This window comes from Ambystoma mexicanum, chromosome 6p, assembly GCF_040938575.1.
Source record: "Ambystoma mexicanum isolate Mex_15411 chromosome 6p, UKY_AmexF1_1, whole genome shotgun sequence".
NCBI lineage: Eukaryota > Metazoa > Chordata > Amphibia > Caudata > Ambystomatidae > Ambystoma > Ambystoma mexicanum.
Window position 1 is genome coordinate 1,496,440,547 of NC_090935.1, and position 19,830 is coordinate 1,496,460,376.

General features: G+C 45.6%; 1 protein-coding gene across 1 annotated transcript in view; it reads right to left on the minus strand.

The window, feature by feature from the left end:
- Nucleotides 1–15,530, minus strand: part of CCNI (cyclin I) — a 560,313-nt gene extending 544,783 nt beyond the window's left edge. The window contains exon 1 of the mRNA XM_069626334.1: nucleotides 15,216–15,530. The gene's annotated coding sequence lies outside the window, so the exon portion shown is untranslated. The remainder of the gene's footprint in view (nucleotides 1–15,215) is intronic.
- Between the last annotated feature and the right edge of the window lie 4,300 nt (nucleotides 15,531–19,830).

A 19,830-nucleotide genomic window follows, 5' to 3' on the forward strand; every position in this document is an offset into this window, starting at 1 on the left:
ATCAGGCAACACAGCCCTCCACTAGCAAGGCCAAACAAAATCAAGACCTGCTCCACCTCTGGGGACCAGACAAAGGCGTGACCCCGAAAGCAAACATACAAAAAGGAAAGGGGAAGACTCTCAGTGAGCAGTCAGGAGGCACAGAAATGGCCACGAAAGACGACATGAAAACGTGGTTCAAAGAATTCCAGGACCAATTCATATCATCCACACAAACACAATTCGAAGACGTGAAAGGGGAGCAATACAGGAACTGAAAAAGGAAATTGGGAACTTGGAGGAGCGAACGGACCAACTTGAAAGAACGGTCCAAAACATAGATGAGGAAACATTGCAACATGCGGAAGCACAAGAACGACTAGCAAGATTGGCCCAAGAACTAGAAACCCAATGCGAAGACCTAGAATACCGCTCCCGAAGGTCAAACATAAGAATTAAAAATATGGTGGAATCGGTCGAGGATAAAGACCTCCGCACGGCAGTCCAACAGGTGTTCCAAGACATACTCACGGATGACCCACGAGAAGAAATCCAGATAGACAGAATACACAGAGTCGGCCCCCGAAGAGCGGGAGAACCTGGAGCCCGCCCAAGAGATGTGCTAGTGGCCTTATCACAATACATGCAAAAAGAGCAAATCTTAAGGAAAGCCAGGAATATAGACAACATAAGAATGAATGGTAAAGAAACACAGCTCTATCAGGATCTAGTGCAATCCACGCTCAGGAAACGTAGAGAGATGGCCCAGATAAAACATCTTACGGAGAAACAGGTGCGCTACAAATGGACTTTCCCATTTGGCCTCATCTTTACATGGAAACAGAAGCAACACCGTATCACCACATTTGAGGAGGGTCTCAGGATACTAAGCATGCAAGAGCAGGAGAATGAGCCAACACAAGACAAGGAAACATACTGAGATCGCCGGGCGCCGAGAGGATGGCAGACAGAGAACAAACGATCGAGGCGCCAAACCAGAAACCTGGAGAACAAATAATACAGTGTCAAGATAGAAAGAACAAGCTACAAAAGATGGAAAGGGGACACCGATTAGGCAAGAAAAAGAGATACAGGGCCAAATGCCGTCAGAGAAGAGCCAGGGTACATCCTTGGAATCCACAACAGACGAGCAGGTTTTAGGACCCCCTGAAAAAGACACAGACCTGAGTATTAGAGGACATGGAGCGAAGGCCACACGCCCAAGCATCCTTACGGCCCATTGCCCTCCTCAGGGAAAAAGTTGGGGGGGAAGGAAGGGAGAATGGGGGGGTGCAGCGGGGAAGATACAAGGGGGAAAAGTTCAAAACACCGGCACCAATGGACATATCTGCGATCCACTCAGTAAGGGACAAGAGATAGCAGAAACACAAGGGAAAGGATGGGGCTGAAAATATTAGAGGGCTCAACTCTCCCGTAAAAAGGAAGAAAATAGAACACTTTCTACACAGAGAGAAATTTGACATAATAATGCTGCAAGAGACACACATACAGAAGAAAAGAAAAGGTCAAATCCACATAAGGGGGTACAACCAAATAATCCAAGCTAACGATGAAGAGAAGAAAAAAGGGGTCATGATAGCATTCGCTAACCAACTTAATGCACAAATACGAGAAACAATGATAGACAAGAAAGGTCGATACCTATTTGCGAAAGTACAGATCGAAAATCGCCCCCTGATGCTAGCAACAATATACGCCCCAAACACAGGCCAGGATGGCTTCTTAAAAAGATACACTGAGCAAGTTGGAAAACTTTGCAGTAGGTGAAATAATATTGACAGGAGACTTCAACATGACATGGAACCCGAGGGAAGACCGTTCAAACCCCAACCACACCCAAGGCACCCCTTCGCAATCACTAAAAGAAATGATGAAACAAATGGCCCTGGAGGATGCATGGCGGAGAATCAGAGGCATAACCCCGGGATTCACATGCCATTCACAGCACGGCACAAACTCAAGTATCGACTATATCTGGGTCTCTGGGAGCCTATTAGGGGAGATACAGGACATTGAAAAAGGCCAGATATCGTTATCAGACCATGCCCCACTGTGGATAGCACTCCCCAAGATCCGCAAATGCTCAGGCCTATGGCACTGGACAATGCCAAGAGAAACAACGCAAGACCTGGCAATGAGAGAAACTATTAGAGAGAAAATAACAGAATACTTTGAACAAAACGACACCCCGTAGGTATCCAAAATCACAATCTGGGAAGCCTTTAAAGCAGTGATACGAGGACAAATAATAGCCCTGAAAGCACAGAAAGACAAGCCACCCAGAATATGGGAAAGCGAATTAGAAAGCAAACTCGAACAGATCAGAGAAGAAATGGTAGACAACAGATCTCAGAAAATAAAGAGAGCGTACCGACACGTCCAGAGCCAGCTAGAAGCTCTCAGAACGGAAAGAGCAGAAACTCAACTACTCTATTTAAAACACTGGTATGCGATGAAATCAAACAAAGCGGATAAACTGCTGGCAAGGCTTGAAAGGGAAACAGCAAAACCAAACGGTAAAAGCTCTAAAAGACGAACACGGACTAAAGAAAACACAATCTAAAGAGATAAAAGAAATATTCAGAGACTACTACCAGAAACTCTACACATCAGACAAACCGAATGAGGAGGAACAGGTAGAATACCTGGAGGGGATAACACTTCCAACCCTCTCACCAGAAGAAAAAGCATCTCTTGACGAACAAATATCAGAGGAGGTAGAAAGATCAATTAGAGACCTACCCAAAAACAAATCCGCAGGCCCGGATGGCTACACGGCAGCCTTCTATAAAACATATGCAGGAACTATCTCCCATCCTAACAAACCTATTCAACACCTTTAAAGACACAGCCAACATCACTAAGTCAATGAACGAGGCTAAAATTCTGGTTTTTCACAAGTAAGGGAAAGACCCAGAGAATCCGAGCTCATATCGCCCAATAGCATTGATAAATATAGATGCGAAACTCTACACAAAGATCCTGGCCAACAGACTCTCACCCCTACTCCCCAAGCTGATACATCAAGATCAATCCGGCTTCATCCCAAACAGGAAAACTCACAACAATATTAGACGAATTATACATCTGATAGAGAAAGTGGGACAATCAACACCCCGGCAGCAACATTAGCGCTAGACGCGGAAAAATCGTTCGACCGAGTAGAGTGGTCCATGCCATTTGCAATACTGGGGAAAATGGGCATGGGCAACACATGATACGAGCCAACTACAACACACCCGCTGCCAGAATTGCAGTAAATGGGGAACTCTCAGACACAATCCGAATAGAGAGAGGCACTAAACAGGGCTGCCCACTGTCCCCCCTTCTACATGCAATCTTCCTCGAGCCACTGTTAGCAAGGATAATAGCGACACCTAACATCAATGGCATAGAAATGGGAGGGCAGACGCACAAGACAGCGGCATATGCGGACGACTTGCTGATGGCCCTGGCAGAACCAATAAAGACACTTCCCCCTCCTCATTCAAGAAATAGATGAATATGGATCAATAGCAGGCCTCAGGATAAATAAACAAAAGTCATCGGTAATGGTCCTGGTCGGAGACAAACAAAAAATACACAGGACAACAGAAGAGCTACATCTACAAAAGGCAGAAGAGGGGGTGAGATACCTTGGAGTCATGCTAACCAACACGATAAAAAACCTCTATGTAGGGAACTTCACGAAACTCATAGAACAAGTGAAAAAAGACTTGGAAAGATGGAACCCACTCTCAATATCCTGGTGGGGCAGAATCACAGTCATAGAAATGACAATACTACCAAGGCCGCTGTATTACTTCCAAGCACTTCCAATAAGGATACCGCCAACATTCGTTAAGACCCTTACCAAAGTAATCACAAAATATATCTGCAGAACAAAACCCTGAGATTATCAAACCAAACTCTCACGGCGCAATAGTCAGAAGGAGGCATGGCACTCCCCCACTTCCGGAAATACTACGAGGCAGCTCAGATGTGGGTCCTGAAGGAATGGATCCCAAACATATCAGAACAAATATGGGAGGCACAGGACAGAGCGGTTGCAAGATCAGATATGCGCCCCCTACTATGGATCAGACCCGAGCACAGGCACCAGAACGTCAGAATAGTGAGATCATGAGCACAGCCCTGGAAATATGGGACAAAGCAACCAAGAAAGGAACACGCACCATAGATCCTGCCCCCTTCATTCCAATACATAACAACCCGGAATTCCGCCCCGGCGCGGAGAAAGGAACATTTCAAAGATGGTGGGATGCAGACTGCATGAAAGTGGGAGACATGTACGAGGGTCAGCAAATCAGAACATACGCAGAATGCCAGGACCTACTAGGCCTCACGGAAAAGGACAGATATCAATACGAACAACTACACCACTGGCTCACCGCCCCGAGAATAACAAGCATTAACAAGGGACCCGACTCCATTCGAAACATACATCATGACACAGACAGGGGGGAAAAAAAAATCGTCTCCACCATATACAAGTTTATAAACGCCCAGACAGAGGAAATAAAATGGAATTATATGAAGAAATGGTAAACGATGCTACAAAAGGAAATATCGAGGGAACAATGGGCATACATATGGCAGATTATATCCAAGTGGACTAGGGCGATTCAAACAAGAGAAGCATGGACTAAAATGATGCTACAATGGCACTACACCCCGGAAAGACTCCACAGAATGTTCAATACAGTACAAGAAAAATGTTGGAGGGGATGTGACGCAGTGGGCACAGTGAGACACATTTGGTGGGACTGCCCGGAGCTACTGAACTTCTGGACTGAAGTAAAGTCCCAAATGCAAAAAATGTTTAAGTGCGCCAAGACGCTAGGAGAAGACATATGGATGTGTGGCATGTGGAACCCCCAAGACAGAACATTAACAAAGACACAGAAGAGAAACTTCATGTGATTCCTCACAGCCGCCTGGCTTGCAATAGCACAAAAATGGAAACAGAAGACACCCCCATCCAACCAGGAATGGTTACAGAGAATATGGGCTTTCGTGACGATGGAAAGAATCACTTATAACATACAAGGGGCCCGGAAAAAATGGACAACAGACTGGGGAGAGGTGATAGACTACCTACAAAGTGACTATATGCTACGGTGGTGCCCACACAAAATCCGCATCCTGGACAGGTTTACTGGATGAGACAGAATACGAAGAATGCAAGCAGAAGGTATTTGATGGACGCCACAACCGGTGTGGGGGGAGGGAGAAAGGGGGGGGATTATGTTGAAATCCCAAAGTTCATGTTTAAGAAATGCCAATAAAAACAATATTTAAAAAAAAAAATAATCATTCCCCATGTATCCTCAGTCGTTACCCATCTCTGTAAATTATGTAGGATCTAAGCCTCCTCCTGCTTTTCTCTGATACTGCCAAGCTCGAGGCAAGTGTTGATTTACTGTGTTTGATGTACTTCATTATCTAAATGTTCGCTTGTGGAGGCGCTGCAGTCCCAGGTCAGGGCAGCTATGTTTATCCATCAGAGATTTTCTAAAAAGGTGCAGCAAGTGCAGGCTGGTGCTCCAATCGGTGGGGGGGTGGAGTCACTGATATTGCACAGGGCTGCACTTCTGGTGTCATCATAGGTCGTGGGGTGGTGCTCGGCACACAGCACTTCAAGCCATGGTGCCAAAAGTGCTGTGGTTTCCTTATTTGGCTTCACTTTGTGTTTTGTTTCGGCATGAATAAGGCAGTGAGAGCAACAGTCCACTCTCAGGGTCCTTGTGTATTGCGAGGCAGCTCCATAGGGGAACTTTGTGGCAGCGATAATTTCTCACACCAATCACTCCATTTATACAGCCTATTTACAGCCACTCAGGTTCCCATAACATTATAGAGGAGGCTGCCATTTCGAGCCATGGGGATGGAAACTCTAGTGTCTCCAGGGAGCAGTTCCAGCATTTGGCCAATTTACATTCTATAATGTTGAGGGCAGTTCAGCCATTGTCCTCTACTATGACAAATACTTTCTCTTCCTTCTCTGGAAAGCCTGACAAGGGGCTAAATCTTTGAAGAAAATTACCCAGGTAACTCCTGAAGTGGTGGAGCAATGTTGGACAACTGAAGTGTTCAGGCTAGAGGAATCGCAAGTAAAAAACCAGTCCAAGCTCATGATTGCATGGTGGTTCCAAAATGTAAGATCTCGCGTGGTGTCAACAGCAATCAGGTTTTGCGTGTGCCTGAGAGTAAGAAAGTACATTTTTTGAAAGCCATCTCTTCCTCAATTAGGCCCTCAAATCAAGGGAGCAAGAGGAAGAGGGATGTCTCTTTGCCTCCCTCCTCTGTGGGTGAGGCAGATAGTAATGCAGATTTCTCAGACCCAATCTTTATTTTGGAGAATGAAGACTGACTTAACTTTACCTCTGCATCCCAAATGGTATAAAGGAAAGGCTTCCCCTGGACCTGAAACATCTGAGGTCACCAGGGGAATTTTAAGACAGATTGGGTATCCTCTTGTTCTATCCATCCTGGATCTAGGGAATGGACCACTATAGAGCATGTGGCCAACTATTTAGACATAGGATTATGCAAACCCCTTGAAAGGGAAGAGAAGAACAAGCTTAGGGCAGAATGCCCTCAACCTTCCACTTTGGGTAAGGTCACAGTCATGCCAGAATTAGACCCTCAGCTAGTAACTTATATGGCCAATTTAGGGGCCCCAACAACAGGAGAGATTCCAAACCCAGCCGGCAGAGACAATGCACACTAGCACCTTTTTCCCCCCAAGGGCGCCCACGGGTTGTACAAGGGGGAGGTTTCAAAACATGAGGATTTCAAGAACAGATTTCAGAGAAGCGCTCAAGCATTCCAGTTTTCTTCCCAAGTAAACATTGGGATAGGTTAGATGAATGTTTCCCTTTCTGGTTATGCATAACCCCCAAACCATGGATCCTTCAAACTGTCCCAGGATTCCACATTTGCCTATGTGCGACCTCCATCAACTCATCAGTCCCTTGGCCTGATTGTGTTTTTGCAGGACTGTATGAAGTTGGTTCTGGAATTAAGGGGAAAAGGAGCCATTGTCCAAATTCCCATGGATACCCCAGGTTTTGTAAGCAATATATTTTTGGTAAGAAAAATATTTTAAATCGATCAGGCCAGTTATCAACATCAGGGAATTCAACAGTTTTGTGGAAAACAATCATTTAAAAAGGGAGGGTATTCATCTCATGAGGGACACGTTGTTGCCACATGAATGGATTACCAGGCTGCTGGGGGACTGGATGACCAAGCTGGATCTAAAAGATGCCTATCTGACCATTCCCATCAATGCCCCACTTCAGAGCTTCCTCCACTCTGTGCGGGGCAGCAAGAATTGCAAATATATGTCAGCCATTCAGCCAGTCCTCTACCGCCTGGTGCTTCGCCAAGGTGATGAAACCAGTGTTAGCAGCTCTCAGGGCACGATGCATTCTGTTGATGTTCGAGTCCAAATAGATGCAGTACGTCAGCTCCACATCACAGTGACTCTTTTACAGCGTTTGTGTTTTGTGATCAAACTGAAAAAGTCTAATTTTACGCCTTGTCAGGATATAGAGACCAGTGCGCAACACGTACACGTGAAACTAGCCATTGGCTAATGATAATTGACTGTTGGCGAGTAAGAAATGGTGTGTTACCTTGATGTGTAGAATTGAGGTGAGGAGTGAGCTTTTATGGCTGGCAAATAGGTTGCAAACTCCTCCTGAAGAGTTTCTGGGGTTCTACATAGATACGATTAAGGCCTTCTTCCAGCTATTCATAGTCAAGCTCAAGGTCATGGTCATCAAGAAGAAAATCAGGTCGGTTTTGGCAGCCTAAATGAGGACGGCACAGAATGTGGGCCTCCTTTCTGCATCGATTCAGACAATCTTTCCAGGCTCTCTTCATTTTCTGGGCCTTGCAAAGGTTGAAAGCCCTTCTTCTCAGAAAATGTCTCAGCTCTTCTTAAAGAATGTGTATTTCTGTAGAGGCCAAGGTGGAACATCAGTGGTGGTTAAATCACACACAGGCCTGGAATGGCAAAGCAATGTTTGCGATAATCCCTGATCCGTTCATTACGTTGAATGCCAGCCTGTTCGGTTGGGGAAGCTTTGTGCAGGAGTGTCACAATAGGGGAGAAACGGACTCCCCAGGAGAAGGAACTTCAAATGAATAGCTGAGAGATGATTGAGGGAGGGTCAGGGGGGATTATTCGCACTGAAGAGTCTTGCAAAGGACCATGTGGATTGTTACATCCTATTGAGAATGTACTACATTTCGGCAGTTCAGTACATCAACAAGATGAGGGAGCGGGGGTTTTCTCAATTACTCCCAGAGATAGTAAAAAATTATTGGACTATTGGTCTAGACAGAACGTGCTGCAGACAAAGTATCTCCCAGGCCTAAACAATGCTGTGGCTATCTGGAATTCCATGCACCTTTGTGTCCACTAGGCAATTTTTACCACGATTAACGCTGTGCAGAGTCCTCTAGTGGTTGGCATGTTTGTGTCTCGTCTGAATGTGCAACTTCTAGGTGTCTTCAGTTTGAGGCCAGACCCAGAAGCAATGGCCTCGGATACCTTTCAACAGAATTGGGTAAACCAAAGTGTTACACGTTTCCTCCATTCCTCACGATTCCGAGACTGGTTCGATATGTGAGAGTTCAACAACTGTCAGTGGTCCTGGTGACCCTGCTGTGGCCATCTCAGTCTTGGTATACAGCTCTGTTGGAGATGCCTGTGGATGCACCCCATTTCTGCAAATGTTTCTTCACATCCTTGTGAACCCAGACTATCACCACAAACTCGCCCTCTGTACCGTTTAGTGGTGTGACAGATTTAAAGGGTTCTTGCCATATCGAAGGCTTTTTTGGCTTGAGCTGTTGTCTGGGAATCCTGGGCCCCCAGAACTTCCCAGAATTATCGAGTGGCTTGGGGTTTGGGTTCGCTGGTGTGTCAGGGAGATCATTGGATCCTGTTTCAGCAGGTTGGGTACAGGTGCTACATTTTGTGTCTTATTTGCTTGATAAAGGTCAATCTAAACTCTAAATATTTCAGCGGGGCATGAGTTTGTGGACAGCACAGCCATCGATTCTACTTCCATTGGTCTGTTGCCACTGTAAATAAATGGATTAAGGTGCTCAAGCCTCCAGGAACTAAACACTCAGCCCTGTGGGACGCGCATTAAGTATTTATTTTGTTTTTAGCATGGCCTTCAACCGAAACACCGTCATTAAAACAATTGTCTACAAAACTGACCATGTTACTCTGCTTAATTTCTTTAAGACAGGTTCCGGATGTTAAGGCGCTAGATGTGTAATACAGGCCATTCTATCCCTTTGAGGGTTTGCTTCAATATATTTAGACATACCGAATGTGCTTCTAAAACAGTGAATTATCCAGCTTTTTCCAAACAAAAGAAATTGTGTGTGGCGTTTGAAACAGTATAAAAGAGCAACATCAGATCTAAGACACCCCAGTCAGAGCCCCCCTCCAGAGCATTTCTGGTAAGCAGATTGCCATTCTGCAGCTACTTTGCACAGGCGCTCGAAAATTCATCTGGAGCACCTCTAAATTCCGAAGTGCGTGCATGTTGCACATCCGATTTTATTTTAAATGCAAAAACGCTGCCAAAATCGTTTTTTGCCCCCTGTTCTCTGAATCCACCATTCAGCACCACGAGGAGTGCCTATTCCAAGATGGCGGCCCGAGAACTGGCTGACTAGCACCTCCATCTACCCCTACCTAAGCCCAGCTGCCTGGCTCCGGATAGGCTACTGCTACTTCTTGGCCTATCAGGCGCCGGCAGGCATAAAGCCGGCCCACCTCACCAAGGCACAGGAAACAAGGCTTCCTCCTGTCCTCAGCCTGTCACCAGCCTTCTGCTTCTGCCGGAATCCCTGTGTGGCTTACCCCAGCACCCATGCGTCTTGAAGGTAAAATTAAAGCCTAGTGGCTGGCATTTTGTGACTCTCTTTAAAAATCCCTAAACGTGTCTGCATTTAACTTGTGCTTCGTACCCAGTACACCCTCCCAATCTACTCCCACCAGCAGCTGCCGAAGCCAAGGACTTCTCTGCACTAAGTCCTGCTGCTCACCATGCTCCCGTTTGTGACTGTAATACATCATGTGCCTGCATAGTGCTTTTATATGACCCCCCACTTTTGCGAGATGATGAATAGACAAATGTATCCTACATGCTGCATCCAATTAATTACTGCCTAACTATTAATCTATTTGACCTAGACTGATGAAAGTAACAACAGCCCCCACTATTGTATGATCAGACCTTATAGGGGTCTATAGCATTTAGCTGAACCATCATTGCTTCACCAGTCATATGTACTCATAGCCTTTACTGTGCCCGCCATATTTAGACTTACCTTCAATGCTTCCAATAATTACATGCATCTTAATCTATTATTGTTACTAGGCTACATTGACCAGCCTAGATGTGCCCTGCGCCTACAATTGCATTTAGCCTATGTGTGTTCTGCACTGACTAGCCTAGATGTGCCCTGCGCCTACAATTGCATTTAGCCTATGTGTGTTCTGCACTGACTAGCCTAGATGTGCCTTGCGCCCACAATTACATTTAGCCTATGTGTGTTTTGCATTGACTAGCCTAGATGTGCCCTGCGCCTACAATTGCATTTAGCTTATATGTATAGCCTAGATTTGTTCTAACTACAACATAGGCTAGGTATAGCACAGAAGTCCCGTCCCCCCTTCATCTACACTGAATCAACACTTAGATGTTAGTATGTCCTCAGCATAGTTTGACAATGACCTCTGCCTACTTGACTAAACTAGCCCAGACGGCACTACTTACCTGTGCCATCATAGCCATTATGACCACTGCCATCATAACAAACCCTCCTAAGGATAGAAATCTGAGACTTAGGTCTAGATTGTCTCCTATCTATGAACCTTATAGAAACTTCCCTAACAACGTCAATAATCGAACGACTACCCGGTGTAAGAACCCCTTCTCCACACTAACGCAAACTACTAATACCACGGACAAAACTCCCCCTAAAAATCACACTTCCCGAGATACCCTCTCTCGAAATAGCTTCACCCAACCCAAACTCATCCCGATAACTATCCAGGACACACCCAACATAACTACTATATCCGGAGCCCTAATCAACGCTAGATCACTAGTAGCCCACGCCACAGAAATAGCAGACACCCTATCCACCAACAACCTCGACCTCCTAGCGATTACCGAATCCTGGCTGCATGAAGCAGCAGGCCCAGCACTCTCAATAGCCATCCCTGAAAACTACCAAATAATCAGAATGGACAGACCCACCAACAGAGGAGGTGGTCTGGCCATCATAGCCAAGACTGACCTTGAGCTAAGACTATCAACCCAAACTTCTCTCAAATCCTGCGAACTCCTCACAGCCAAATTGCCCATCTCTAACTGTCGTACTTTAACCATCTACCTGATCTATAGGCCACCCGGCCCCGTTGGCTCTTTCGAGGCAGATTTATCCAGCCTCTTAGCTAACAACACTAAGGAAACCTCCCAAATACTATTACTAGGCGATCTGAATCTTGGTCTCAATGATCCTGATGACAAACCAGCACAAGCCGTAGCCAATATGCTTGCTGAACACGGCCTTATCCAAAAAAAGCTCACCCCCACCCACAACAAAGGTAGGACCTTGGACTGGATCGCCACACTGAACTGCGATACCACCATCTCCAAAACTACCCCTCAACACTGGACAGACCACCACCTCATCGACTTCACTCTCTCACTCCATAAAGAAGTTAATGGGAAGAAAATCATGGCACCACCACTGCCCACTAGAGCAAAGAAAAACATGACGCCTGACAACCTCCTACCACTACTGTTGCCAACCCTTAACGCTCTCCCCGACAACCTACACCCAGTGTGCCTAGTAGAAAGCTACAACAACGCCATGAAGACAGGACTAGACACTATTGCCCCTCTAAAACTGCAAAAGAGTAAACAACAAGCCCACCTCAACGCATGGTTTACCCCCCCATCTGAAAAAACTAAGAATGCAAAAAAGGAAACTAGAAACTCAATGGCGCAATACCCCCACAGAAGAGAACAAACTACAGCTTAAACAACTCGCAAACAACTACAAAAAAGAAATCCTACTCACCAAAAAGAACCTTTTCAATGAAAGAATCAAAAACTCCAGCTCCAATACCAGGGAACTATTCGCAATCCTTAGAGAACTGGAATCCCCCATACCCCCACCAGATAATATAACCAAAGACAAACAATGGTGCACCAGTGTCCAAAACGCCCTAACAACAAAATCACAACTCTCCAAACAAAAATTGCACTAAAAAAAGACTCCATAACCACTAACGACTACTCACCACCTAGCATCTCTGCCAAAATAACTAACCCACCAGGCCCAAACCTATTCAGATTCGCTAAAATCTCCATACCAGAAACAGAAAAGGTCATCGCCTCTCTCAAACCCTCCGACTGCAAAGGCGACAACTGCCCACCCCAGATAATAAAGGACGCAGCCAGGGACTTATCTCCCTTTATAACCAAATTGATCAACGCATCCTTCTCCTCCAACATCATACCAAGCAACCTCAAACAATCCTGGGTTCTGCCACTCCTCAAGAAGCAAACCCTAGACCCCGCTATCCCTACCAACTACAGGCCCATTACCACGGTGCCATTCCTGCTAAAGATAATAGACAGAGTAGCATACTTACAAATCCAGCGATATCTAGAAACCAACAAACTCTTAGGTGCCCGCCAATCCGGATTCAGACCGCAACATGGCACAGAAACCGCCTTAATCGACCTCAAAACCCAAATCAATGAGATTGACAAAGGAAACACCGCCATGCTTCTCCTCCTTGATCTGTCGGCAGCCTTCGACCTGGTAGATCACACAGTCCTGTGCGAACACCTGGCTTCGGCTGCCCACTTCTCAAAAGAGGCCATAGCCTGGATCCAATCATTTTTGGACAATCGTACCATGAGAGTCTTCTCCTCACTAGCCTCAACAGACCCCATCAAAATAACCTGCGGTGTCCCCCAAGGATCCTGCGTCTCCCCCACCCTCTACAATATCTTTACCAAGCCCTTATTTGACAAGTTGGACAAACTGGGTGTCTCATACACTAACTATGCAGATGACACCCAGATTCTCATACCCCTTTCGGGCAACTTCGACTCAGATACGGCCGTGGTAAACAAAATATACCTCATTCAGGCATGGATGGCCACACACGGCCTATGCCTGAATGATGAGAAAACCGAAATACTGCTCCTCGGATCCAACATCAACCTAAAAAAACTCAGTCCCGACTACAAGGCCTTCAACATAGACGGCAACACTATCACAGTCGCCAAAACAGTGAAAACTCTAGGCTTTCACCTTGACTCAGCCATGTCACTAAAAAAACAAGTGAACTCTTTAGCATCCTCTACCGCTTACACGTGCAAGCTCATCAGGGCAAGTAGAGCATTCCTCTCCCAAGCTATCTGCATTACCATACCCAATGCCTTAATACTATCCAGACTCGACTACTGCAATGCCATGTATCTAGGAGCCAACAAATACATAACAGACAAGCTCCAAACTCTGCAAAATAACGCACTCAGGACAGCCCTTAACCTACCACACAAGGAACACATATCCAACAAAAGAAGAGAACACAAATGGCTCAAAATCTGCAACCGCATCTCACTCAAAACAGCATCACTCACCTTCAAATGCTTAAACAACGCTGCCCGCCCCTACCTGGCAACCAGAATAGTAAAAAGAACCTCCACCAGACCCACAAGGATGACCAATGCTTACTGCCTACAGGTACCCAATTTCAGACAGAAAAAAAACAGGCGGTAGCAGCTTCTCTGACATGGCAGCCCAACACTGGAATGCCCTCCCTCTCAACATCAGAACTGACCAATCCTATTACAGTTTTAGGCGAAACACCCTCACCTGGTTACGCTCCAACGATCCCATGACTGAACAATGCCCCTGCACCTAGCCTACCTCACTGTATATATGTATATAAACTGACCTGCTAAATGTACAATACTGTATGTATATTTGTATATATGCCTACTTAACAGACCCTGTAAGTAATGTAATGCTCTGCTCACCATTCAACTGCTTCCTACCCTGTAACCAAGTCTTTATGTATACTTACTCCTCTGTTGCGCCCTGTTATCTCTGGGTTTTGCGCGCTATATCAAATAAATAAACAAACAAACAACAGCTACTTATTTCATTTAATTAACTTTATGGTCCTATGCGCTTCCAAACTCTCGCCAGGTGGGTTTGTTGGGTGGCTCGTGTTCCTTTCTGGTATTGAGGTTTTGCTGGTTCCCATTCTGCCAGGAGAGCCACAGCCAGAAAATTATTTTTGTCAGGAGGTTCTCGTCTGTATATCCCCGAGATCAGTGGTCCAGCGATTACACTTTCCAGGCATCTTATTTTAATACACATTCAACACACTTCACAGAGTGTTGTGGCTTCATTTTGAACGTGAAAAATGGCAGCATACAGGTCTTGATTTAAGATACTAATTTTCTTGCTCTCTGTGCATGAAATTCACAATTTTACTAGACGAGGTACCAATTTTCCCACTCTTGTTTCCTCGCCCAGATGTGTGCCTTTATTCCATTTCAGTCCTAGTTACTTCCTTCTAAAATATTTTGGAACATAATGAAGTGTCATTTGAGCGTATGGAAGGTTTCCTGGCCAGTGACAAAGGAAGATGGTTCCGGGATTGTTTGATTTCACGTTTTGTTTAATGGTGAAATTTTGTATTGGCCAAGGAAGAGGAGGAATATTAGATCACACAGAATGTATAGATATGGGACGAATGATCACCTGAGGGCACGTTCAGGATGTTTTCTTTACTTTATTCAAGTTAACCTGTCCGTTTATTTGCTGCTAGAAAAGAGGTTGCAAAAGCTACCCCTCCGTGTTTCTATTGAAACTGCCACCAACTAAAATCACTTCCCTCCACCCATATTATGTATTGGTTACCTCTGATCTATTCCAATCTTAATTACTTGCTGGAATTGTAAACTGAATCCGCCCGATAGAATAATCCTCAGAACTCTCAAGCAACTAACACTATAAATACCTCAACAAAACACAATACCTAATTTCTTGACAAGATCAGAGATATCACCAACAATCTGAGCCCCTCCCCCTCTTACCCTTTTCCTTCAGTATGTGTCACCTAAATCCCTTACCTCCCCTGCAAAGCTGTAGGATTCACAGTTGCATTTGGAGCTCATCCGGTCCATTAAAATAATGTAAAAAAATATCTTTATAAAAAGAAAAATGTTGATGTTCAGACTGCTTCCTGCATCTTGAGGCTGGACGGCGGGCTCATGGTCACAAGGGGACACGAGCCCTCTGGGTTCGGGGAGGGGGAGTTAAAAAAAATAAAAAAGGGGATTTCTTTTTTTTAAAAAACAAAGCCAAGAAAAGGAAAGATACAGTGCAACCACTGCCTAGGGGGGCGGGGAGAAAAAAGGCCCGCTTGGCCGCGGAGTGATCCCTTGTCAGTGACAAATACACTTAGAAAGGAAGGACTACAAACAGGAAATTGGTTTTAGCTGTCAGTGTCAACGGAGCACCTTTTTTACACATCCACTGGCACCTTAACCTAATAACTAAAACAACATTTCAAAAAAGTGTTAAGGTTATGAACGAAGATCTCTATTAATAGTGAAGTTGCGACCTTTAATATATAGAGAATAATAAATACTTGGAATGGTGTTGTTCAGTTGGTACAGATATAAGCGACATACAAAATCACTCAAACGATTTATGTTTAGTTTTATTCTACTAGAATACCTCATATCGTTTCCTTCTGGTACAGCTTGGCCTGCATGGTACCATCTCGCTATGGCTAGGATGTATACTACAATCGTTGCGTGACTTCGTACTGATAGTCCTACTTTTATTTCCACCTATTTAATCGGGTCTCTTTCTACTGCTGTCAACAACAACAAAAATATAAGCTGTAATACAAGTCCACCAAAGACTTCTAGCCGCCAAGACATTTGCCGTGCACAAAATACTTCTCTCGTTTCGTCTTTCGCTCTGCAGCAAAGGGTTTACGGTAGGATAACAGTGCTGCGAACGATGCCGCGGAAGGATCTCTAACGACGAAACAGAGATTTACCCGACCTTCGCTCTACGCCTGCGCTAATGGGCTCCAGGCTCAGATCTGGAAAGAGCTCAAAGGTTAATGGTGGTGTTGAAGCTGTGGTCCTAAAATTATTTGTTGTACAATTTTAGACTGTTCGGTGTCCAGCTTGTAATCTCTTGTTATAGCCACCTACATAATGTATTGACTTTTGATGTGGGGAACGAGCAGTGGCGTTGTCAGGAATCAAATTTAGGGAGGCACAGAGGGGGCCAAAGACAAAAGTAAGGGGGCCGCCTATGAAAGGGAATGTGTGACGTCACAAGCACTCCTGCAGAGACGCTTTTATGCACACCAGCTACTATCCCCACTGCATCTCCTCTCAAGTGTAGGCACAAGACCATTAGGTCACTAATGACTCATCATTCACAGTTTTGTGCATTACATTCTGATTGGAGGGTCTGGGCTTGACGGCAGAGGGAACTTAACAGCTCTTCGTTGTTGATTGCGGACCTGTGTGCTGTGCGGGCGGACACAGCACTACAGACAGTACAGAGTGAGTAGCCCAGCTGATGTGAGGGGGGGGCAGGATTTCATGGAGGAGCCCGGATACACCCCCCTAGCGATGCCACTGCATACAAGTAACACAGTTGCCTCACTGTGCTCTAGGATAGTCAATGGGTCATTTTATGCAGTGCATGACAAAGGGGGAGTAGAAATCCCTCTGCCATGAGCTGGAGGCCTGCCGGGGCTGCAATGTCATCCGCTGGCAGCCCGTTCTCAGAATCCCTCTCTCGGACGCTCGCTCTCCTTCCGCCTCATGTGGTCTCGCGAGAGGTCCAGGGTGCGCTTCCTGCAAGATTGTGATCTCTAGATACCTCCTTTTCATTGGGACAAACAAAGAGTTACTCCATCACATAGCCAGCGAAATGTCTGGGTGTACTTTCTCTTTGTGGATTTGTCTCTTTTAACTTCCCGCTGCGTGGTGCATTTCCCATCTCCGCTGTTCTCACTGCAGGTGAACTTCCAGGTTCCATCTCCTCCCATCTTGAGTGTGGACATGATTGGTACCTTGCTGACATACTCTCATGGGTCGGCTAAACTTGGACCCTGTCACCAGGTCTCTACGTGACAGTTTTATTTTAGTCAGGTCACCTTCTTGCACTGTACTTCGCTGAGGAGCTCTACTCCTGTCATTCTACAGTTTCATGTGATCCTTGCTTCTTTTTACTCACCGGACTAACTCCTCAATGTTATCCTCCCTTATTTTTGACAGCCATGGTGGGACTAAGGTGGGCTTTGCTCTGCATCCTCTCAGGAGGCGAAAGATTGATGTATTTGTGGTCCCATTTGGTGTTGGGTAATGTGATGCCACAGCCTCCTTGACTGTGTCATGTGGGTCTAGTCCCGATGCTGTGGCTAGTTGCATAGCTCCTTTGATAAACCTGTTTGTGCGTTCCACCAGGCCATTTGCCTGAGGATTATACAGAGCCACCTTTATCTGATGGAAATGTTTTTGAAGGCCAATAATGTCCATCTCCCTAGAGACAAGTTGGACACCATTATCCGTGACCAGTTCCTTGGCCAAACCTTCTCTTTGGAAGAAGTTTTTAAGGAAGCCAGTGACGGTGGGTGTTGTGATGTCCGGGACAAACTCTACTTCGATAGGTAATCTACAAGCATAATCCTGTGCTTGTGTTCTGGCTTCATTAAGTCTAAAGTGCCTATGAAATCTAGCCCAAGCTTTTGCCACACCCCTTCTGGTCACTCCTTTGGGTACAATGGGGATCATCCGACCTTAATCTTTTATCGCTGTTGAGGCATTTATGGCACCTTTCTGTCATTGTTCTTATGTCCTGGTCCATGCTGGGCCAACAATAAGATTCTCTCACGTACCTCCTCGTCATGAGGCTTCCAAGATGTCCCGCGTGAGCCCTGCACATGGTGGTTCACCGCAGTGTCACTGGTGGGGTGGCTTGATCACCCCTCATAAGCATGCCATTGTATTCAAAGATCTCGCCTGCTATTTTCCAGTATGGATGGAGGCCTTCGGAGAGCGCTTTCTTGTCCGACCAGCCCTAGGACCCATTCTGTGAAATGTTTTGTTGTGGTATCTTTAGCAGCTTCTTCAATTGTTCTCACTCATCTTGAGGAACTCCTTGCTCCTGAGATCCTTGAATGGCGTCACCACACACTCATCTTTGAGGAAGCTGGTCGCTATGTCCCTTCGTTCTGGCATCCTGGACATGCAGTCCGCCTGGGCATTTTTCCAACCCGCAATATGCAGTATCTCGTATGTGTATTCATGTAACTTTGCTGCAATGCGGGCCAGGCCAGGAGTGGATGCTCGGATACCACCTGGACTCAGCATGTGCACTAGCAGCTTGTGATCTATCACCAATTGGAATTTTGTACCCACACATATGTTCTAAAGTAGTCTACTGCCCATGCACACGCCAGCATTTCCTTCTCTGTGGTCGAGTAGATAATTTCCGCCTGGTAAAGGGCTTTCGATGCGAAGGCCACCATGTGCGCCACATCGCCCTTCTGGGTTAACGTTGCCCCTAGGCCATATGAACTGGCATCGGTGGTGATCAGTCTTCTCACCTTGTGCTTCACTGGGACGGCACCTTGTTTCAGTTTGATCTTGTGCACATAGTTCCTGATCTTTCAGGGTGTGTCGGAGAAAAGTTCAGGAAATTCTTCTCTTGTGAATGACGCTCCTCCTCTGGCTACTGACAACATTTTCCCTAACATGCTGGGATCTGTTAGGCAGAATTATATGCAGTAACCTTTGGGAACACCACACACAATTAAGACTACAAGTGACAGTACAATTTCACCTTTGGTACAAGCCTGTACTACACAGTTAAAGTGGTAGCAGTAGCAGAGCAGCCAGACTTGAGTCAGCTGTTTCAAATAGTTACACAAAGGACAGCAATTTCTATGATTCAGGCAAACACTGACTCAAGGTTTCTAAGTAAAAGAATATATATTTATTTACTCAACAGTTGTTTAACATTTGCAAGTAAGAAATCGCAATCATAAATACACCACACCACTTCCTTTAAATTCCAGACAAGTTAAGCTCACAAAAGGAATTGGGAGCAAAATGGCACTCCAGCAAAGGGAGGGAAAGACAAAGTTATAAGAAAATAGGCAAGCCAACAGGTAAGTACTCAGGGCAGTTGAACAAGAGAAACTGCAGTGAGGAGATCAGCTAGAAAAGGCTTAGGGCCAAAGTCAATGGGTCAAAGGTCTTTTGCTCAAGATCACACAGTTCAGGGTAGTTTGCGTTAAAATTTGTGGCACAGATTCCGGACGAGGTTGGTTGGTAGAAAAGTTAGTTCAAAGAGAAGAGAAGGACAAGCCCTCGTATTGGCAAAGGATTTAAAACACTTTTACTGCGGTTGAACAAAACAGACAACCGGATTTGCACAGTAGAGCATATGAGTGTATGGAATGGATGAACAGACAGAGCAGACGAGTAGTTGGCTTTTCCGATGAGTGGATGGACCGGACGACCATTGTAGACTGAACGAGTGCCCTATCTGGAGCCGGTATCCAGACTAGACGAGTATAAACTACAAGAGTTTGTGGACTGGACGAGTGTGTGGACTGGACGGGTGTGTGGACCACACACTCATCCGAGTGTGTGGTCTGGACGAGTGTGCGGACTAGACGAGTGTGCGGAATGGATGAGGGTGCTA